Source organism: Bufo bufo, chromosome 3, assembly GCF_905171765.1.
Source record: "Bufo bufo chromosome 3, aBufBuf1.1, whole genome shotgun sequence".
Lineage (NCBI taxonomy): Eukaryota > Metazoa > Chordata > Amphibia > Anura > Bufonidae > Bufo > Bufo bufo.
Genome location: NC_053391.1, coordinates 605,323,182 through 605,330,041, shown reverse-complemented (window position 1 = coordinate 605,330,041; position 6,860 = coordinate 605,323,182). Strand labels below are relative to the sequence as shown.

General features: G+C 47.9%; 1 pseudogene; it reads right to left on the bottom strand.

Annotated features, from left to right (window-relative positions):
- Positions 1-5,787: 5,787 nt before the first annotated feature.
- LOC120996704 lies at positions 5,788-5,964 on the bottom strand (annotated as a pseudogene).
- Between the last annotated feature and the right edge of the window lie 896 nt (positions 5,965-6,860).

Below are 6,860 nucleotides of genomic sequence, written 5' to 3'. Positions count from 1 at the left end.
AGTCACACATTTCAACCTCGCCATGCGTCTCACAAACCGGAAATGCCCAATATCGGCGTCCGGAAGTGTCAGACAAGACTAGTGCTTATATACTGAGCACTGGAACCTATAGACCGGCCACATCAGCTCCCCTTAACATCTATTAAGCCAGACAGTGGGGTTATCCTGATCAGTAAGTACATGAAATAGAAACCTGTAGATGTTGTCTTGTCAGTATCTGTATCGATTCCCCCTTTTGCTTCCTTACAGGCTATCCATCAACTGACAGGACTCAGCATCTTTATACATTTCCCACTGACTAGACACAGGAGCTAAGTATCATTTCTTCTTATATACTCTTTGTATCCTTTGTTCGCCCTACAAAATAGGGTTTATCTATCACGCCCTGATGATCTGCCAGGCGCAGGTGAAACGCGTCGGGATTTATTCATATCTTTAATTATTGACTATCTATGTAAGTAGGGTCATTATAGGTTAACTATAGCCATAGGTACGGGGACAGGGTATCTCTACCATCTAGGGATATCCCTGGGCTTAGGGCCTAGGTTATTAGGGACATCCAGGGAGAGTCACTCCCCTCCCTCTAAATACCCCCTATTACCTGTCTGCTTGATGAAAATATCTAACTACCTAGATGACTATGGGTTTATACCTATAAAGTATCTTTCATTATTATTTATTATTGTTTGTGGTATCCTAATCACAGTAGGAGTTAATAAAGACTTAACCAATCCTTTGTTAGGTCATGATCACCATATGAGCAGCTTTCTGCTCCATTTACCCAATAATCTACAATAAAGGTATTGTTTTTATGAGCACGCTATATTCTTCTTTATACGCTTAATACTAATGACGCGTTGACTGTCTATAATATTATATTTACTTTTTCCTGTCACAGTAGAATACATAAAAAAATATATATAATATTTTGACTGTGAAATAATAGCAGTCAGTTGCCTGCACGTGTGTGTGTTTCAGGCCCTGCAAGTGCATAGTGTCACCTCCAGCGCAACTAATATCTGGTGTCACAGTAGATTACATTTTAAAAATAATATATAATTTTGACTGTGAAATAATAGCAGTCAGTTGCATGCACGTGTGTGTGTGTGTTTCGTGCCCTGCAAGTGCACAGTGTCACCAGCGCAACTCAAATCTTGTGTCACAGTAGATTACATAAAAAAATAAAAATAAAAATTTGACTGTGAAATAATAGCAGTCAGTTGCCTGCACGCGTGTGTGTGTTTCAGGCCCTGCAAGTGCATAGTGTCACCAGCGCAACTAATATCTGGTGTCACAGTAGATTACATTTAAAAAAACAACAACAATTTTGACTGTAATAGATTGAATAGCAATTAGTTGTCTGCCAGCGTGTGTGTCAGGCCTACAGCGTCTACTCTGCTAACTTCTGCCAGTGCACAGTGCCACTCATATCTGATGTCACAGTAGCCGTCGTGGTCGTGGTGCTGTGATTCCCTTTGGCCCTAGAATAATGCCCAGTGTTCAGAGGCCACGTACCCTGAACTCGAAAAGTTCTGAGGACATAGTTGACTGGCTAACACAGGACCCAATCTTCTACAGCTTCCGCTCGGAACCTTGACGCACCATCCTCCTCCAGCTCAGCTTCGGGCACCTCTCAAGTTACCACTCGCCCGCCTGCCGCCACCACCAACACTAGCACCACAGCTGCTTCACTTGATCTGTCAGAGGAGTTATTTACACATCAGTTGGAAGAAATGAGTGATGCGCAACCATTATTGCCAGAGGATGTAGATAACAGGGATATGTCTCAGTCAGGCAGCATTACACACATGGACAAACGGTGTGATGATGATGATGTTGTACCCGCTGAGCTTCCTTTGCTGAGTTGCCAGATACAAATGAAGTGGTTGATGATGACGATGTGTCCGTGGATGTCACGTGGGTGCCCTGCTCGAAGAGAAGAAGAACAGGGGGAAAGTTCAGATGGGGAGACAGAGAGGAGGAGGCGACGAGTTGGAAGCAGGGGGAGGTCGTCGCAAGGAGCTAGTGGCACAGTCAGACAGCATGTATCGGCACCCGGGGTCAGCCAGACAGCACGCCAATCAACGCATGCTGTTGCCACCACCAGAATGACGGCATTGCAGAGATCATCAGTGTGGCATTTTTTTTGTGTGTCTGCCTCTGACAACAGCAATGCCATTTGCAACCTGTGCCAAAAGAAACTGAGTCGTGGGAAGTCCAACACCCACCTAGGTACAACTGCTTTGTGAAGGCACATGATCTCAAATCACAAACGCCTATGGGATCAACACATGAGTACAAGCAGCACACAAACTCAAAGCCACCATCCTCCTCCTGGTCCAGCATCTTCAGCCACATCAACCACTGCTGTCCTCCTTGCCCCCTCTCAACCATCCGCCACTCCGTCTCTCGCCTTGAACAGTTCCTGCTCATCTGCCCACAGTCAGGTGTCTGTCAAGGACATGTTTGAGCGTAAGAAGCCAATGTCACAAAGTCACCCCCTTGCCCGGCGTCTGACAGCTGGCTTGTCGGAACTCTTAGCCTGCCAGTTTTTACCATACAAGCTGGTGGAGTCTGAGGCCGAAGTGGAAGGTACCCGGCCGAAATTTCTTTGCACAAAAGGCAATCCCCAACCTGTACTCGATTGTGCAAAAGGAAGTAATGGCATGTCTGGCACACAGTGTTGGGGCAAGGGTCCAACCTACCACTAATACCTGGTCTGCAAAGCACGGTCAGGGCAGGTATATCACCTACACTGCGCATTGGGTAAATCTGCTGATGGCTGCCAAGCATGTAATGCGTGGCTCTGCAGAGGAGTTGGTGACACCGCCACGACTTGCAGGCAGGCCTGCTGCCACCTCCTCTGCTCCTCCTACTCCATCCTCTTCCATAACCTCCTCGGCTGAGTCCTCTTCTGCTGCTGCGTCTTGCTCCACATCAACTGCATCCCCCCAGCTCCCCAGGGGCTATTCCACATCCCGGATACGATAGTGTCACGCCGTCTTGAGGTTGACTTGCCTGAAAGCAGAGAGTCACACCGGACCAGCACTCCTGTCCGCCCTGAACTCACAGGTGGATCAGTGGCTGACTCCGCACCAACTGGAGATCTGCAAAGTGGTGTGTGACAACGGAAGCAATTTGTTGGCAATTTGTTGACACAAGTGCCATGCATGGCACATGTGTTGAATCTGATTGTACAACGCTTTGTGCATAAGTACCGAGGCTTACAGGATGTCCTCAAGCAGGCCAGGAAAGTGTGTGGCCATTTCAGGCGTTCCTACACGGCCATGGCGCACTTTTCAGATATCTAGCGGCGAAACAACATGTCAGTGAGGCGCTTGATTTGCGACAGCCCGACACGTTGGAATTCACTCCTAATGTTTGACCGCCTGCTCCAACAAGAAAAAGACGTCAATGAGTATTTGTATGACCGGGGTGCTAGGACAGCCTCTGCGGAGCTGGGAATTTTTTTGCCACGTTACTGGACGCTCATGCGCAATGCCTGTAGGCTCATGCATCCTTCTGAAGGAGGTGACAAACCTAGTCAGTCGCACCGAAGGCACCATCAGCGACATCATCCCATTTGTTTTCTTCCTGGAGCGTGCCCTGCGAAGAGTGCTGGATCAGGCCGTAGATGAGCATGAAGAGGAAGAGGAAGAGTTGTGGTCACCATCACCACCAGAAACAGCCTTATCAGCATCGCTTGCTGGACCTGCGGCAACGCTGGAAGAGGAGTGTGAGGAAGAGGAGTCAGAGGAGAAATGTGGCTTTGAGGAGGAGGAGGAAGACCAACCACAGCAGGCATCCCAGGGTGCTCGTTGTCACCTATCTGGTACCCGTGGTGTTGTAAGTGGCTGGGGGGAAGAACAGACTTTCAGTGAGATCACTGAGGACGAGGAACGGGACATGAGTAGCTCGGCATCCAACCTTGTGCAAATGGGGTCTTTCATGCTGTCGTGCCTGTTGAGGGACCCTCGTATAAAAAGGCTGAAGGAGAACGACCTGTACTGGGTGGCCACGCTACTAGACCCCCGGTATAAGCAGAAAGTGCCTGAAATGTTACAGAATTACCGCAAGTCGGAAAGGATGCAGCCGTTCCAAAATAAATTAAAAAGTATGCTTTACACAGCGTATAAGGGTGATGTCACAGCACAACGAGAATCTAACAGGGGAAGAGGTGAAAGTAATCCTCCTACCACAACCACGCCAGCAAGGACAGGACGCTTTACAGACGTGATGTTGATGGAGGACATGCAGAGCTTTTTAAGTCCTACACATCGCCACAGCCCTTCGGGGTCCACCCTCAGAGAACGACTCGACCGACAGGTACCAGACTACCTCACCTTAACTGCAGATATCGACACTCTGAGGAGCGATGAACCCCTTGACTACTGGGTGTGCAGGCTTGACCTGTGGCCTGAGCTATCCCAATTTGCGATAGAACTTCTGGCCTGCCCCGCTTCAAATGTCCTGTCAGAAAGGACCTTCAGTGCAGCAGGAGGTATTGTCACTGAGAAGAGAAGTCGCCTAGGTCAAAAAAGTCCTAGATTACCTCACCTTTATTAAGATGAATGAGGCATGGATCCCGAAGGGACTGACAGTGGGCGATACATTTGACTAATAAAGGCCTGGTGATGAGATGAGCTGCCTTGGGCTAAAAATGGTCCACACGCTGCTGTATTTTATCTCTGCATGCCGGATGACTTGCGTGACTTATCTGCCACCAACTATGGTTCAAGCCAAAATGTTTTAGTGCACTTTCTGCCTGGAAAACATAAATTTTTCCGGCCGCTGCTACAGCACCTAAATTTTCAGGTATGTGTACATGCCTAATTTTTCTGGCCTCTGGTGCTGCACTGTGGCTGCAAAAACAAAACAAAAAAAAGGCACATACGTGTGTCAATTCCCCTTCGTGATCGTTACCTTGTTGTGGTGAAGGGGCTTGCGTATCACAATGAAGCGATCACCTCTATGAGTGTGTTGGCAATGGCAATGTTGGCACACCCCAGATGATAAGGTCGTTGCTTCATCGTGAACATACCAAAAGCGATCGGCTGGATAATTTTGCATAGAAAAAACATTAATTTTCTTTGTGATCATCTAAGGGCCCACACAATGGGCCCACACTGCAGAATCATTGTTTTCTGGGTCACTTAACTGTCACTGAACTACCTCAGTCAGCACGACCATAGACTTTGAAAAACCCCCATCGCCTGCAATCTCCCAAACGTGCGCACGAGCACAGTCATCACTACACCAAGATTGACGCATAGAGGAATAAAATTTATGTCATGAGTGTGTCAACTATTGACAACTCTTTGCGGTTGTCTAAAATCTATTCCATACACGTCCCCTGATAGGGGACGTAACAGGGATTAAACTGATAGGAATAGTACTACTTAACACACCACTCATATCTGGTGGCACAGTACATTGCACGGCGCACGTGCAGTGCCCCAAATTGGAAGTAGGAGGACCAACCAAGCATCTTTTTCCATCTCCCGGTTCCTAAAATCTATTTCATACACTGGCCCCTGATAGGGGACGTAACAGGGATTAAACTGATAGGAATGGTACTACTTAAACACACCACTCATATTGGGATTGCACAGTACATTACACGGCGCACGCGCAGTGCCCCAAATTGGAAGTAAGAGGACCGACCAAGCATCTTTTTCCATCTCCCGGTTCCTAAAATCTATTCCATACACGTCCCCTGATAGGGGACGTAACAGGGATTAAACTGATAGGAATAGTACTACTTAAACACACCACTCATATCTGGTGGCACAGTACATTGCAAGGCGTACGCGCAGTGCCCCGAATTGGAAGTAAGAGGACCGACCAAGCATCTTTTTCCTCTCCCGGTTCCTAAAATCTATTCCACACACCGGCCCCTGATAGGGGACAAAACAGAGATTAAACTGTTAAGAACAGATTTTTTTTAATAAAAAAAAAAGAGGACAGCCTCTGCGGAGCTGGGTATTTTTTGGCCGCGTTACTGAACGCTCATGCACAATGGCTGTAGGCTCATGTGTCCTTTTGCGGAGGTGACAAACCTGGTCAGTCAAACCCAAGGCAACATCATCAACCTCATCCCATATGCATTTTTTCTGGAGCGTGCCCTGCGAAGAGTGCTGGATCAGGCCGTAGATGAGCATGAAGAGGAAGAGTTGTGGTCACCATCACCATCAGAAGCAGCCTTGTCGTCGTCGATTGCTGGACCTGCGCCAACGCAGAGAGAGGAGTCTGAAGAAGAGGGGTCAGAGGAGGAAGGTGGCTTTGAGGAGGTGGAAGACCAACCACAGCAGGCGTCCCAGGGGGCTTGTTGTCACCTTTCAGGGACCCTTGGTGTTGTACGTGGCTGGGTGGAGGAAGAGACCTTCAATGACGTCAGTGAGGACAAAGAACGGGACATGGCTAGCTTGGTATCCAACCTTGTGCAAATGGGGAGTTTGCGGTTGTGCAAATGGACTGTTTGCGATTGTTTGCGGTGCGTTAAACGGGGAGTTTGGTCTGTCACTGTGAAGCGGGCGTAACCCTTACACTACCTGATCGATACAACATCATACCTGATGTTTTAAAGCACATTATTCCAAACAATTTAGGAATGTTAGTGATTTATGCCCTTTATGGATTAAAACCCGACTCTGCGTCAACTATGTAATTTTCCATGGGAGTTTTGCCATGGATCCCCCTCCGGCATGCCACAGTCCAGGTGTTAGTCCCCTTGAAAAACTTTTCCATCATTATTGTGGCCAGAAAGAGTCCCTGTGGGTTTTAAAATTCGCTGCCTATTGAAGTCTATGGTGGTTCGCCCGGTTCGCCCATTCACGAACATTTGCAAAAATTCGCGTTCG